Source organism: Bos mutus, chromosome 6 (genome assembly GCF_027580195.1).
Source record: "Bos mutus isolate GX-2022 chromosome 6, NWIPB_WYAK_1.1, whole genome shotgun sequence".
In the NCBI taxonomy this organism is placed as follows: domain Eukaryota; kingdom Metazoa; phylum Chordata; class Mammalia; order Artiodactyla; family Bovidae; genus Bos; species Bos mutus.
The window spans coordinates 100317887-100334723 of NC_091622.1; the positions used below are offsets into that span (position 1 = coordinate 100317887).

At 37.9% G+C, this 16837-nt stretch overlaps 1 protein-coding gene across 3 annotated transcripts in view; it reads left to right on the forward strand.

Annotated features, from left to right (window-relative positions):
- Window positions 1-16837, forward strand: part of ARHGAP24 (Rho GTPase activating protein 24) — a 545966-nt gene that overhangs the window by 304716 nt on the left and 224413 nt on the right. The window contains exon 1 of one of the 3 annotated variants that reach the window (XM_005902826.2): window positions 14506-14762. The exons of 1 other annotated variant lie outside the window; for it this stretch is intronic. The gene's annotated coding sequence lies outside the window, so the exon portion shown is untranslated. Of the gene's footprint in view, window positions 1-14505; window positions 14763-16837 lie in introns of those variants that run through there. One more of the 3 variants, XM_070372642.1, reaches the window with a different exon arrangement.

Below are 16837 nucleotides of genomic sequence, written 5' to 3' on the forward strand. Positions count from 1 at the left end.
GTATCTCCTCTGTTTTGAATTTTCTTCCCATTATGTGCCTCTTGCTATGACGTGTTGAAAACATCACTTCCCTGACATTTCTGCTAAGAATGTATAACCTGAATCTAATACTAAGGAAATGTGAGGCAAATCCAAGCTGGGAGACAGTCTATAAAATAATTTGCTGTACCCTTAAAAATTTTAAGATGTATAAAGACAAAGATTATGTTCCAAATTAAAGGAATCTATAGAAAAAGAACACTGAATGCAATGGGTGACTATGGACTGGATCCTGAAATAGAGAAATAGTAGCTCTAAAGGACATTAGTGGGACAATTTAAAAATGTGAATGTGAACTGTGGATTAGATAATAATATTGTTCGATGTTAAATTTCATAATTTTTAAAACTGTGGGGAAGTGATATAAGAAAATATCCTTGCTCTTAGGAAGTTCACACTGTGCACTGCTAAAGGGCACATTGTCTCCAACTCACTCTCAGTGAGTCAGAGAAAAAGTCATATGCCTATACAGAGATTGGTAGATGGAAATCGATAAACTGGGGTTGAGGGTATATAGGTTTTGTTTGCAGTATTCTTACAGTCTTTCTGTGAGTTTGAAATTGTGCTGAAATAAAAAGTGTTGTTGTTCAGTCGTGTCCAACTCTTTGTGACCTCATGGACTGCAGCATGCCAGGCTTCCCTGTCCCTCGCCATCTGCTGGAGTTTGCCCAAATTCATGTCCGTTGAATTGGTAATGCCATCCAACCACCTCATCCTCTGTCATTCTCTTCTCCTTACAAACACCTAATAATGACTCATATGTCTATTATGGCCCTTCCACCTTTGCACAGCTATTTATGTACTATATCTCTCTGAGTAGAAACAGGAATCTTCAAAGTTTTTCACCGATTGGTGAATTCCAATACATATATGTCTCATTCATATATTTATAAACTACACACATGCCACACACCCAATACTTCTAACACTTCATTGAAATACCACAGGTCTCTGTCCTTGTTCAGCTTTGCTAGTTACACTCACTCTTTCTGATCATCTCATCTACCCATGTCTTTAAATGTTGTCTGCTTGTCAATAACAAATGGAGTTTAAAGAATAAAAACACTCTAGCATTTCACCAACAAAGTCCAATGACATCTCTGTCTTTGACTGAAATATATATTCTTTCATAAGAAAGTATTACTAACATAGATGATGATAGATTCATTGAATAATATCAGGAAAGAAATCAAAGTTGAAGTTTATTGAAAAACCAAAAGACTTGATAATTTCCAGGATAAAGATATAAAGAATCTACTAAAATTAGAAAGAAAAATAAAATTATTTTCTCAGTAAGCAAAAACTGCCAGTAATTATCTTACCAGTTCAATAACTGCTGGCTAAACTGGCCTGTGGGACTACTTTTTCACCGTAGAACTATGGGGAATACTCATTGACATTTGTAATCTCAAATAAGGATGCGGGGATTAATAGATTCAACAATGTGTTGATTAAAATGAAGGAAATTTCAGGGGACAATTTTTTATGAAGATGGATCTATTCAAGTATGGTTTTTTATTGCTTAGTGGTCATATAGTGATGAAAAATACAGTATTCATATTTGAAACAGACAAATCCTCACACAAAAACAGTGCTTGAGAAGTATTCAAATAAGGAATTCTTGAACATTTGATAAAACAGAGGAATGGGTAGTAGGGAAGTCAATTTACATGAGATTGTTTAATGGCGGCTTCTTCCACATTGATGAGGTTAGGATCCTTGGTACGATTCATTCAAATCGGTAAACGTTGGTTAGGTACTCATTTTGTTAAGCTTCTTGACTGCCAGTAAAATATCATTGCATTTATTTTTTGTAGCCACCTGAGAAGTTGTGTAAGTCCAAGTTATTAAGAATGGAGGAGAGAAATTTATGATGATTAAAGAAGACATATGTGTAATTATGTTGGCTTGCTTGTCTCTAAAGGTAAACATTTTAATAATTTCAAAAATTGAGGCAAATAAGGAAAGTGTTTACCTTTTGAAAACCAGATTTGTAGATATACATATGTATGTATGTGTGCAGATGTAGATAGTTGCATGGACGAATGGATAGACCATCTGGGTGGATGTACTACAACTGTTGATCCTTAATAATAGAATTTGTGAGGGTTAAGATGGTAGAAACATTAAATTTTACATTATATTCATCTTCATTATTTTTTGTCCAGTTCGGTCACTTAGTCATGTCCGACTCTTTGGGACCCAATGGACTGCAGCCTTCCAGGCTTTCCTGTCCATCACCAACTCCCATAGCTTATTCAAACTCATGTCCATCTAGTTGGTGATGCCATCCAACCATCTCATCCTCTGTCATCCCCTTCTCCTCCTGGCTTCAATCTTTCCCAGCATCAGGGTCCTTACCAATGAGTCAGTTCTTCTCATCAGGTGGACACAGTGTTGGAGATTCAGCTTCAGCATCAGTCCTTCCAATGAATATTCAGGACTGATTTCCTTTAGGATTCACTGGTTTGATCTCCTTGCAGTCCAAGGGACCCTCAAGAGTCTTCTCCAATACCACAGTTCAAAAGCATCAATTCTTTGATGCTCAGCTTTCCTTATAGCCCAACTCTCACATCCATACATGACTAATGAAAAAATCATAGCTTTGACTATACAGACCTTTGTTGGCAAAGTAATGTCTCTGCTTTTTAATATGCTGTCTAGGTTTGTCATGGTTTTTCTTCCAAGGAGCAAGTGTCTTTTCATTTCCTGGCTGTAGTCACCATCTGGAGTGATTTTGGAGCCCCCCAAAACTGTAGTGATTTTGGAGCCCCCCCAAAATTAAAGTCTCTCACTGTTTCCATGTTTTTCCCCATCTATTTGCCATGAAGGGATGGGACTGGATGCCATGATCTTTGTTTCCTGAATGTTGAGTTTTAAGCAGCTTTTTGACTCTCCTCTTTCACTTTCATCAAGAGGCTCTTTAGTTCCTCTTCACATTCTCCCATAAGGATGGTGTCATCTGCATATGGTAAGCTTATTGATATTTCTCCTGGCAATCTTGATTCCAGCTTGTACTTCATCCAGCCTGGAATTTTGCATGATGTACTCTGAGTATAAGTTAAATAAGTAGGGTGACAGTATACAGGCTTTGCATATTCTTTTCCCAATTTAGAACCAGTCCATTGTTCCATGCCTTGTTCTAACTGTTGCTTCTTGGCCTGCATACAGATTTCTCAGGAGGCAGGTAAGGTGGTCTGGTATTCCCATCTGTTGAAGAATTTTCCACAGTTTGTTGTGATCCACACAGTCAAAGGCTTTAGCATAGTCACTGAAGCAGAAGTACATATTTATCTGGAATTTTCTTGCTTTTTCAATGATCCAGTGGATGTTGGCAATTTGATCTCTGGTTCCTCTGTCTTTTCTAAATACAGCTTGAACATCTGGAAGTTCTGAATTCACGTACTGTTGAAGCCTCACTTGGAGAATTTTGAGCATTAGTTTGCTAGCGTGTGATTGAGTGCACTTGTGCAGTAGTTTGAACATTCTTTGGCATTCCCTTCCTTTGGGATTGGAATGAAAACTGACCTTTTCCAGTCCTGTGGCCACTGCTGAGTTTTCCAAATTTGCTGGCGTATTGAGTGCAGCACTTTAACTGCATCATCTTTTAGATCTGAAATAGCTCAACTGGAATTCTATCACCTCCTCTAGCTTTGTTCGTAGTGATGCTTCCTAAGCCACATTTGACTTGGCACTCCAGGATGTCTGGCTCTCGGTGAGTGATCACACCATTGTGGTTATCTGGGTCATTAAGATCTTTTTTGTATAGTTCTTCTGTGTATTCTTGCCACCTCTTCTTAATATCTTCTGCTTCTGTTAGGTCCGTACTGTTTCTTTCCTTTACTGAGCCCGTCTTTGCATGAAATATTCCCTCAGTATCTCTAATTTTATTGAAGAGATCTCTAGTCTTTCCCATTCAATTGTTTTCCTCTATTTCTTTGCATTGATCATTAATAATCATTGATATATAAGGAAATATGTTATTTATGCATTGGAAAGGAATCAAAATAATATGGGGAAAAAGTCTGACTTCCTTGTATTTGTTGGCCTTGAATCTTGAGGTCCAATGTCAAAGAATTGATGGGCACTTTGTTTTTATAATTTTCTGAACCATGCTCATGTATCTAGGAACTTGTCAAGGACTACAGCGCAGGGAGGAGCCTTCTCTATTTATTTCCAACACTCTGTCTTGTAAATGTGGATTCATTCTTTCCTTGTTAAAAGTGACAGTGTCAGGAAGCAACTCTACACTTCTGAGAAAAATCTGTTTTTCTGTATAAATTCAGTGGTTTGGGGAACCCAAAGAAGCTTAATATTTAAAAAATATTAAGCACTAGGTGTTTCAACATTTTGTATCTGATGACTTTTCCCATAAGAAAATCCTAATAGTCCTCCTATTATGCCCTAAAAAATAAAATGTTTTCCCACTGTCTATGTTTTTATTCTGGAAAATCTTAAAAAAAATCATAATTGTGGTTACCAGTGCAGTTGTTTCTTCAATAACTGGCTGTTTTAGTATTTTTATGATGCAACAGATCTTTAGTCCTCATAGATGAATAAACCTTAAACAAATATAAAACATATGGGAGATAATTATCTCAGAGGATAGTCCAACTTCACATCTGAAATAACCCCTGATGTACTCAAACTAAATCCTCTCATTTTTTAAATAGGAGAAAACTAAGCCCCAGTGAAGTCAATTGTTTTGTCCAAGTTGGAAGCCTAATTAATTGTGGCTGATATCGCCTGTCTGTACCTGAGAATGTTTGCTTCCTGTGCTATGCTCATCCTTCCTTTTGTCCAGCTTAGTAAGGAACTTTGCCATATAAGAAAGGATATTTTCATCTAAGAAAAAAAATGGATTTTTTTCATCTAAGGAAAAAAAATGGATTGAGATTCTACTCAATTTGGTGTTATTAATATTGATTCTGTTATGGTTAATGCATTGAAAAATAAGGCCTGTGCTTATTTTGAAATAATCAAAATAGCTCAGGGCACCCATCGAGACTAATATCTTTATATTTTATAGCAAAAATGTGTATGTGAATACATTACTTTTTATGGGATACCAGATACTGGTCTCTCAGATGGTTAAGAATCCACCTGCAATGCAGGAGACCTGGGTTTGATCCCTGGGTTGGGAAGAGCCCCTGGAGAAGGGAAGGCTGCCTACAACAGTATTCTTGCCTAGAGAATTCCATGGACAGAGGAGCCTGGTGGGTTATAATCCATGGGGTTTCAAAGTTGTACACAACTGAGTGACTAACACTACTATTACTAAACACTATATACTTGCTGTCTGTTACTGTCTTAAAATGAAGTGTAATTTTTATTGTTCGACATCATTTTTTAATAAAATAAACTATGGAACTAAAAGGATTATTACGTCCCAAATGGTTCAGTTGATCTGACCCTTGTATATGTATTTGAATACCTTGTCCAAGTTGTATAAAAATTTTTTGTCAATCTTGACTCACTTTAAGAGCCAGTTACTTTAAAACCAATGACCTCATTTTTTATAATATCATCATCTGAAAGACAGGTTTAATGCAAACCTCTAGGTAGGATGGTGTATATCCAGTTTGTCTATAAGAGCCCTAGTTTTTATCTGCTATCCCACTGTAATTAATCAGTGCCTCTTTTTAATCTAAAAGAGTCAGTTTTGGATAGTGAACTATATGGTTATCCTACCTGTAGTAGCTGCAAAATATGCTAGAGAAGGAATTCCCTCCTCCAACTTTAAGGCAAATCTCAGCATTTTTTTTCCTGTTTGAGCTGTCTGCCCCTTTCTGTTTTCAGTGTCTCAAGAGTTTTGCCTCTTCCCTTCCTAGACTCATTGAAGCTGATTTGTCTTTCAAACTGCATTGTACTCAAAACTCAGTATTTGACTTGATTGAACTAGGATATCTGCCAAGTCGACTTTCATTTTGGTTTCAAATGGCTATCCTTCTATAGAGTGTGAATAAATCTTTCAGGCTTAAAATGATTAGATTATTAAGAGGAATTTGATGAAGGTTCTGTGCTTTTGCAGGGAGCAAAACATACAGTTTCATAGACACAATGCAAATATAATTCTTTGTGTGTTGTATGCCGTGTTTATTCACTCACTAACTTCCTGAAGCTCTTTGAGCTGTAGCCCCCTAGGCTCTGCTGTCCATGGGATTTTTCAGGCAAGAATACTGGAATGGGTTGCCATTTCATTCTCTAGGGGATATTCCTGAACCAGGGGTTGAACCCATGTCTCCTGTATTGCAGGCGGGTTCTTTACCCTATTGAGCTATTGGGGAAGCCCATTGTTTGTGTTGAATTTCAAATCTGAACATGCTTATAACTAAAAAATCTAAACAGTCTGCCTAAGTAAGGAATCTTCTAAGATCCTGCCAAAGTATATTCCAGTCTCTTCAATCCTAGTCACCAAAGTTTAAAAAGGTGTCCAAAATCTATGATCTCCTAAAAGGGACGGACAATTCAGTGTAAAAAATATGATATTGTAGCCATGGGAACATGAGTTCAAATTCTATCACTCTTCTAAGTTTGGTGCCTCGGCTTACTAATCAGCAAATGGATAGAATTTATAAAAAATGTTTTTTGTATAATAAGGATTTACATTTTCATGCACATCTAACACTGTATACATTTTTCTGTAATGATTTTATGGACATTTTGGGAGTAAGTTTGTCTATCCTATATCTTCCTACCTATGGAACAATTTCAATATCTTTTGAGATCATCTCTGTCTTTCCGTCCCTCCAGACCATCACAATGTCTTACAATGGTATAGTAGTGTCCTCTTAAGTCGTCCTTTAGGTCACTTGTTCCTAAATTCTTTTTCTACTTAGCAGTCTAAAACCAAAATAGCCAATGTTTAAAATCCTTTAGTAGCTACCCACAACCTTCAGGATAAAGCCTAGGTTCCTGACTCTGGCTTTTGTCTGTATTTCTTTCTGCATATTTTACCCATTACGGTATGTTATTCATTCTACCTTCCAGCTCTGTAGAACTACTTGAAGTGGCCCAACTCTATCCTTATCTCCTGCCTGAAATGTTAGTCTTTTTCCTTTCCTGATGCACTCAAAGTATTTCTTGGTTGCCCCTCCTCAAGGAAACCTTTGGTCGTGTCCCTTCTTATAGTGCCACGTGTGTTCATGCTCAGTCGCTCAGTCATGTGCAACTCTTTGAGACTCCATGGACTGTAGCCCACCAGATTCCTCTCCCTATGGGATTTTCCAGGCACAAATACTGGAGTGGGTTTCCATTTCCTTCTCCAGGGGATCTTCCTAACTCAGGGGTCAAACCAGCATCTCCTGTATTGGCAGATGGATTATTTTTTAACTACCGAGCCATCAGGGAAGCCCTCCATTGTGTTCTCTTATAATTCAGTGTTAATTTCCCAATAGTCAGTAGACTTCTTTCACCTCCAAGATTCCCTATGTTGGATTTTGTATTTTTCTTTATACTCAAACATTGCACACTATATGAACTTAATAAATACAGGCTTCAATAAACTGAAGAAAATAAAGAAGTAAAGAAAGGAAGAGAGACCTTATTTCCCTAGGGAATTCTGTATTCTGGATACAGAAATATTATCATACCATGATATAACAAGGGATTATTATAGAGACCTCATCAGTTCAGTTCAGTTCAGTTACTCAGTCGTGTCCAACTTTGTGACCCCACGGACTGCAGCATGCCAGGCTTCCCTGTCCATCATCAACTCCCGGAGCTTGCTCAAACTCATATCCAATGAGTCGGTGATGCCATCCAACCATCTCATCCTCTGTCATCCCCTTCTCCTCCCTCCTTCAATCTTTCACAGCATCAGGGTCTTTTCCAATGAGTCAGTTCTTCACATCAGGTGGACCAAGTATTGGAGCTTCAACTTTAGCATCAGTCCTTCCAATGAATATTCAGGACTGATTTCCTTTAGGATGGACTAGTTGCATCTCCTTGCAGTCCAAGGGACTCTTAAGAGTCTTCTTTAACACCGCAGTTCAAAAGTATCAATTCTTTGACACTCAGCTTTCTTTATGGTCCAACTCTCACATTCATACATGACTACAGGAAAAACCATAGCTTTGACTAGAAGGGCCTTTGTCAGAAAAGAACTGTCTCTGCTTTTTAATATGCTGTCTAGGTTTGTCATGGCTTTTCTTCCAAGGAGCAAGTGTCTTTTCATTTCATGACTGGAATCACCATTTGCAGTGATTTTGGAGCCCAAGAAAATAAAGTCTGTCACTGTTTGCATTGTTTCCCCATCTATTTGCCATGAAGTGATTGGACCAGATGTCAAGATCTTTGTTTTCTGAATTTTGAAAGCCAGCTTTTTCACTCTCCTCTTTCACTTTCATCAAGAGGCTCTTTAGTTCTTCTTCACTTTCTGCTGTAAGGGTGGTGTCTGCATATCTGAGGTTATTGATGTTTCTCCTGGCAATCTTGATTCCAGCTTGTGCTTCATCCCGTCCAGCATTTCGCATAATGTACTCTCCAGGTAAGTTAAATAAGCAGGGTGACAATATACAGCCTTGAGGTACTCCTTTCCCAATTTGGAACCAGTCCATTGTTCCATGTCTGGTTCTAACTGTTGCTTCTTGACCTGCATACAGATTTCTCAGGAGGCAGGTAAGATGGTCTGGTATTCCCATCTGTTGAAGAATTTTCTACAGTTTGTTGTGATCCATACAGTCAAAGGCTTTGGCATTGTCAATAAAGCAGAAGTACATTTTTTTTGGGAACACTCTTGCTTTTTCTATGATCCAACTGATGTTGGCCATTTGATCTCTGGTTCCTCTGCCTTTTCTAAATCCAGCTTGAACATCTGGAAGTTCTTGGTTCTAATACTGTTGAAGCCTGGCTTGGAGGATTTTGAGCACTACTTTGCTAGCATGTGAGATGAGTGCAATTTCGCGGTAGTTTGAACATTCTTTGGCATTCCCTTTCTTTGGGATCGGAATGAAAATTGACCTTTTCCAGTCCTGTGGCCACTGCTGAGTTTTCCAAATTTGCTGACGTATTGAGTGCAGCACTTTCACAGCATCATCTTTTAGGATTTGAAACAGTTCAGCTGGAATTCCATCACCTCCACTAGCTTTGTTCGTAGTGATGTTTCCTAAGGCCAACTTGACTTCAGACTCCAGGATGAGAGACCTCATGACTTAGCATAAAACCTTGTCGAAAGAAAGCAATAAAAAATATTTGTAGCTTTGATTTATTGACTAAATAAGTGACACCTATGTATTTAGATTAATATTTAATCTTAGTCCATAAGAAAATGGCATTTTTTTCCAACAGTTATTTATATGATGCTATTTTCCATTTAGTGGCAACAGTGTTCTGGCAAGAGATTTTCTCTACATCATTGTGTCCTAGGGGACAACTGCTGTGTGTGTGCTTGGGAAAAATCATTTTCTTCCTAACAAGGAATCCCCCTGTGTTTGCCCACCATCACATTAGCATGTTTCTTTTTTAAAGAAATTTTTTTATGTGGACCATTTTCTAAAATTTGTTATTGAATCTGTTACAATATTACTTCTTATTTATTTATTTAACTTTTTTTTATTTTATTTTATTTTTTTTTTGAGCAGAGCCATGAGGCATGTGGGATCTAGGTCCCCAGTCAGGAATTGAACCCACACCCCTTACATTGGAAGGCAAAGTCTTAACCACTGGCCCATCAGGGAAGTTTCCCTTTCAGTACCTTTCTGATGTGACTGGACCCAGCATGTGTTGAGCCAGTCTCATCGTCCCACAGTGCATCTGAGCCCCAGGACCCAGAGGCTGACTCACTAGAACAGGTAATTAGGAAGCAGTAGGAGAGGAGATGGAGGCAATCCAATTCACAGCTCACTGGAGAGCTCTGAATCAGTGTGGAGGAGGACTGAGATGGTGGATAAGATTATCTGTGAGCTCAGCTCTCTAAAATTACTTAGTCTTCCCCCTTTTCATTTAGAAAACATGTGTTTTGAATGCAAAGATTTAGCTTCTTCTCCTGAAGAGTTGGCGGCTGAGATCAGTTTCTTGAAACCACCTGGAAAGGATAGAATTTGTTGTCGGATATCTGCTGTTTAAATAAAGGCAGTTACTGTAGAGTTTAGGAAACAAAGGAAATATCCGGAAGCTCTCAGGACCTTCTAGCAAATATAATCCCATACCTAGTCTGGTGCATGTATCCATAAAGGATATTCTGGCAAGTCAGAGGTATACTCTGGCCTTTGTGTTAGGAAAATTTAAGGGCTTAGAGTCCCCTTGTGTAGGTACAGTTACATACCTAGAGCCCAATAGGGGCTCTTTATTTCTGAGATGCCTAGCTGCTGAGCCATGAAGAGATTTTCAGGGTTCCATCAGTTGTAAAGGTGGGTTGTCTTTGCCCTCATGCTTGTGGACTTAGGTTAGATGCTTGTTGAATGAAGAGTAGTAACCCAGGCAGGACTATAAATAATTCATTCAAGAAATGTTGATCAAAGACTTATTTTATAGTCGACACTGTTCTGAACACTGGGAATGATGAGGTTTAAAAGAGCCAAAATCTTATTGTTCTGATCTTATTTGTAACTTCTGATACATTTCTGATAATATTTTATAATTAAGTTTATAAAACTTATTCTATTTGTTTTAAATCAGACAATAATTGCTTCACAAAATATTTTTTGTTTCTGCCAGACAGCAACTCAGATCAATCATAGCTATATACATGTATATATATACACATAACTATATATGTGTATATATATTGCCTCCCTCTTGAACCTTCTTCCCACCCATCTAGGTCATACAGAGCACCAGGCTGTGCTCCCTGCATTATATAGCAGGTTATTCTAGAAGAGATACAGTGAACATATTTAAACTAATTGAATGAATGAATAACTAAAAAAGAACCAAAGATAATTTTGGATAGTGATAAGTGCTGTGAAGAAAAACCAAAGTAGAGAAACAAGGTAGAGAGAATGTGTGTATGTGGTCGGGAGGATGGTTAACCAGAGTGGTCAGGATATTCTTTTTCTGGAGAGGAAGCATTTAAAATGAGCTCTGAATGCTGAGAAGAGAATAGTTCTGTGAAGATATGAGGAAGGCATTTTCTAGACAAACGGAACAGCATTTAGAAAAGTGGGAAAGATAAATGGAGGCAAAATGATGGAGAGCCTAGGAGGCTGTGGCTAGGCATTTGGATTTATACCGAGGGCCATGGGAAATCATTGTAGGGACGAAGCAGAGAATGAAGGGGAATTTTTGGACAGTGTGAACCAGGGAATAATGGGAAACCCTTGTAGGAATGAAACGAGGAATAATGGCTAATGACTGAAGAGTGAACCAGAGGATAATGCGAAACTGCAGGGAATGAAGGAGAGAGATGGTGGGAACCCGTTGGATGATATAAAGCAGGAGATGATGGAAACCAACAGAGGAGATGAAGAGGGGAATGGTGACTCTGGCTGCTGTGAGGAGACTGGACTGTGAACAGAGAAGGCAACATAGCAAGCAGGAGCTTGAACTAGTTTAAGAGGGTTGATGCTTGAGATTTTTATGTGCGTCAGTCTCCTGGGACAGTTAAAAATGTCCACCTATGAAAACTCTTCCCAAACACAAAATAATCTAACAGCTGTTCACGTGATCACTTCCCTTCCCTGCTATCACAAAACTGCTCTCTGGGATTCTTTAGTACAAACCTTCTTCTAATGTTACTGTAAACCTGAAAATTGAGAGGAGGATACCGAGAGTTTGAGAATTCCGATGGCCTTGCCTGTGTTAATACAGTCTGCCCTGGAGTTCACCTCTGCTCTAAGTGCTACTCCCATCAGTGGAATTCAACTCCATAGATTCCATCTTCATAACACAGTAATTCTTCCCCCCTAAACTTACCTAAGGGCTCTGAAATTCAGAGCATGCCCAGAGTTGGGCAACCTGGAATATGTCCAAGGGACCTAAATATAAAGAGAGAGGATTTTTTAAAATGATTGTATACCACTGTGTTATTTTAGATAGTGCTAAATTTCACATATTGACAGCAATTGCTTCCCTCTCAATGGGGACAAAGGAACAGGGTTATGAATTACAAAGTAAGTTTGAGGGCCAATTTCCTGTTGCTTGCACTGGTCACCAAAATTGCTGGTTCTTTCTTTGCTTACCCTATTTTGAGAGACTTTGGTTCCTGAAATCAGTACCTATAATCTATTGTCTGTGACTCAACCCACTTCTGTTCTAAACAACCTGCGGGTACGTGACTTCTCTCTACACCTTTTTTTCCCCTGAGTCTACTCAACAGCCCTGAATCACCCTGACGTCAGTCATTCCATCTGAATCTCTGTGCCTCCTCACAGCCTACTTCTCCTTTAAGGTTTTACTCACACTTCCTTCCTGCCCCTTCTAACATCCCAAAGGCCAAATGTTCAAATAAAGAGTAAAAGCTTAAGAAGTAAAGGAAAAATATGGAAAAATTTTAGTAAACCCAAGGAATACACATCTGTGTGTCAAACTCTTGTCATATTTGACATATTAGTGTTAGGTATAAATGTAGATTAGATGTTAATGTCTGTGGGGTTTTCATTTTCTTAGAGCTCAATCAAGCAAGATTAATTAAGAACAAAAGGAAAATAGGATCTACCATTGTGTCAAGAAGCACAGAGTATGTTTTACAAGATTTCTCTCTCAACATTTACGTATTCTGAATATCAACTGTGTATTTGTCAGGGTTGGAAGATTTATATGGTATATGTTAATTACTCAACACTTTGGAAAATGTTTTTAAAAATCTAATCCAATTTTCATTTTAAAAAGTATACTTTTGCAATTATTTGTTCACAATTACATTGCTTTCTGCCAAAGACCAGGACAAGCATAGATAAATGGAATCTTAAAAGTAGACAAGCAATATCAAAACCAAACAGTGAATTTCTGAGATAAGGAATGAGTAAAAGTTTGAAAATGGTCTTTAATGGTCTGAGAATTTAGTTAATTGTGTCTTTGAGTCATAGCATGTAAAGTTGATTTGACATTAATATTTTAAGGAGTCATATCAAATAGAAAGATCAGTAGTGACCAGAGCAATTTTAGCCTGGGCCACTTCATATTTTGGCTTATCTGACCCTAGGATGGATGTTTTTGCGAGTGAATGACTCAATGGGTAGAATGTAAGTAAATGTTGGGCACATGGTTGATGCATGGGAATGAAGAAAAACATAAGTTATAGAAAATTGGCCTTACTTCCCATCTAAACCCTTTGATTTTATTTGAAAATTATGCACTTCTCTGAAAAAGCTATTGCTTGTCAGTTATTATATTCCACAAGGGATGGATGAGGTAGCTTTATAAATATTCAATTAATATTTGTTTAATAAGTGAATGAATTATTTCAAAAGAAAACTTTAAAAAAATTATAATAAAGAAATCATCCCTTCAGTTCAAGAAAAATAATTTCTCATATATAGGTAGGAAAAGTGATGTGACAGATACCAAATAAAAATTATTGTGATGTTTATCTTATATTTAACAAAGTATATTAAAAAGTCATAGTCAAGAATAGCTGACTTCCCTGGTGGTCCAGTGGTTAAGAATTAATCTTCCAATGTAGAGTATGTTGGTTTGATCCCTGTTGGGGGAGGTAAGATCCCGCATGCCTCATGGCCAAAAACATAAAAGAAGAGGCAGTATTGTAACAAATTCAATAAAGACTTTAAAAATGGTCCCCATCAAAAAAATCTTTTAAAAAAGTGATCAAAAAATAAACTTGTATATATGGTGAAATTTTTTTTTAGACAATTTAGAAGCAGAGATTTTTGGTAATAATAATGTGTTTCTGATTCAAGAGCCAAGTAACTACTTACTCTAACAACTGTCACAGCTCCATCCTTTTCAGGAGTCCTCTGTAAGGATTAAAGGATATTCATAGCCCCTGAAAAATGGCAACTCCTGAGACATAAAAAATATTCTGGAAAATCAGCAGAGGAAAATATTATTTCCTAAATATAGAAGAAATTAGACATTAGAGAGAGAGATGTTCAATATTAAGGACTGTGAAGTGGAGGGAAATGCTTTTTTCTGAGAACAGGTGGTTCTGACATTGTATTACTTCTTGCTGCCAGCTCGTGTGGGTATTCTACAAGGATGCAGAGGAAAAAGGTAAACCATTTCCCCTCGGGTACAATAGTGTAATAGAAAAAGCCTTGAACTGGGAGTTGTGAAATCCAATAGCTATTCTTAGCTGACACATATGAGCTTTGTGAGTGACTTTGCACAAAGCGTATTTTCTCTAGGCATCACTTACATTATTTATAAAGTGAAGGCATTGGGCTAAATTATATTTAAGATCCTGATGTGCTTTCTCTGGTTCTCATTTTTAAACCCCCCCCCCCCACTTTTTTTTTTTTTTTTTGGTCTATTTCTAAATGCTCAAATACTACATTATTTAAGGTATATTTCCTGGCAGTGTTTTGTTTTTTTTTTTTCCCTTCCCTCTCTGTCTCTTCAATATATGGGATAGGAGGATACTGAGTAAGTCTGAGGGGAAGGAGGAAGAAGATTTGCTACAGGAAGGATTTCTATTCCCCTCTACAAGAAAACTTAATACAGCTACCACCGCTTTGAAAGGAATGGTTTATGTCCCAACAGCACTTTCCAGACAAGCTCTGTACTTTTTTGCCAACAGAATTAACTTTAAACTGAAGTCAGTAGACAGTTAAACAAGAGTCGACACTGGAAACAGCTGTGAGTAGACCAGACCAGTTACTTATAAGGTACTGTTTTTTAACTCATAGAAATCTCCTTCAAGGTTCATTTCTTTCAGGCACAAGTATTCTGTGGTCATCTGACCTTTTTCTCCCACTTTGCCTCTATTCTGAGAGAAAACACACTCTTAGAATATCTTAGCTCTTGAGTGTTTCAGTATTGTTTTGGAGCTGTTGTTGGTTGAAGCTGCTAAGATCTTGTTTTGCTTTTAGGAAACTAAGAATTGTTGTTATTTTATATTGAATCTTAGTTTAGTTTTGTCCTTTGTTGACTCTTGTCATGGGTGGCTTTTATGTTTTATTGATCAGGTTGAATAAAGCAGGATATGCTTTAGTATTACAGAATGTACAGAATGCTCTTGACTTGGGGAAGAGGGGCCGAGGTTGGTTAATCCATTGTCAGCTTGAAGTGCAGAACCTATAGAGTCAATCAGATAAGGGAACCAGCACAGGGCAAGCCCAGGCCCTTAAGCTGTCTGGATCAAGTCCCCCTGACCTCATCACAGCTTGGTGTATCTGACCTGGAAAACATGAGTTTTTAAACTGGAGTTTTATCTTTAGGTTGTTTCTATACTTGTTCATTTTAACCCTTCCTTCCCTTTACCCCCATTTAGTTTTACAAATTCTGGTAAACTTTCTTTTTTTTTAAAATTTTTGGATGAAGTTTATCTTATTAAGTTCATCCACCTTAAAGGGACAGCATTTCTAAGAGTGATATCTGCTATAAGAGTTCAAATCACTGAGCTCTAAAGGGGTTTTCAGAGCAGAAGAGGAGTAGCCCACCTGGCAGTGGAGTGGACAGATAAGACCCCATTTACCACTGTCATCTGAGATGTCCGTCTTGCCCCAGAGGCCTGGTTAGCTAATACTATATATAGTATTCGCTGCTGGTCAGTAAACAAGTAACAGAGAACTAAGGAGTTTTCTATCTATGGACTTTCCAGAAAAGGAAGCTTAGAAGTTTACTACTGAAAACTCCTAAAGTTTAGAGAGAATTTAGCCATTTTTTGGAGAGTTATCTTTCTGAAATCTATAATAATATGTATGTGCTCAGTTGTATCCAACTCTTTGCAGCCCCATGGACTGTAGCCTGCCAGGCTCCTCTGTTCATGGGATTTCCCAGGCAAGAATACTGGATTAGGTTGCCATTTCCTCCTCCAAGGGATCTTCCCAACTCAGGGGTAGAACCCAAGTCTCCTGCATTGGCTAGCGCATTCTTTACCACTGAGCCACCTGGGAAGCCTTAGATATTTTACTGTCTCTCTGGAGAGGACTAAATTCAAAGTTTTGTGAGTTTCTCAGTATTGTCGTCATGAATACACATCATAGATTTATTCTATAACATAATAATACTTGCAGGGCCTGTTCTGTGGTGTGTAAGGCCATCCTTTTTACGTCATAAGGTCACATAATTACTGTGCTTTAAAAAATTGTATTATTTTTATGGGACTTTTTTTTCTTGTGTTCATCATTCATTTGGAACTGTGATCTCTTTACCTGCTGGTGTGGACAATTTGTATTCCTCTATTAACTCTCTTCAGCTTCAACCATCTCTTTGTAATGATCATTTCATTCGTGCTGTGCACAAGAAAACCAGAAAACAAGTTTATTAAAAAAAACATGGAAGGAATGAGAGGCTATAACTTTATCCGAAGACCCAAGAGAACCTTGTATGAGGAAAGTGCAGAGCCAAAGTGCACAGACATGGTGACATCTATTTTAGGTGCTTAGGAGGCTTTTGGTTTGTGTCCAAACTCTTAGTTGTGTTCTGTAGTAGAAGTTGCCATGGAAGTGGCTCTGGGATAACTACCTCATTCCTACATCAGATACAGAAAGTGCTGTTTGTTTTCCTTTTTACACAATTACCGGAGGTATGTGTCAAGGAATCAGTGACTAACCAATTTCAAGGGGGCTATAATATTAATTAGTATTAATCAAATACTGGGCTTCCCAGGTGGCACAGGGGTCAAGAATCTGCCTGCCATGCAGGAGATAAGGAGACGAGAGTTTGATCCCTGGATTGGGAAGATCCCCTGGAGAAGGAAATGGAAACCCACTCCAACATTCTAACCTGGAGAATTCCA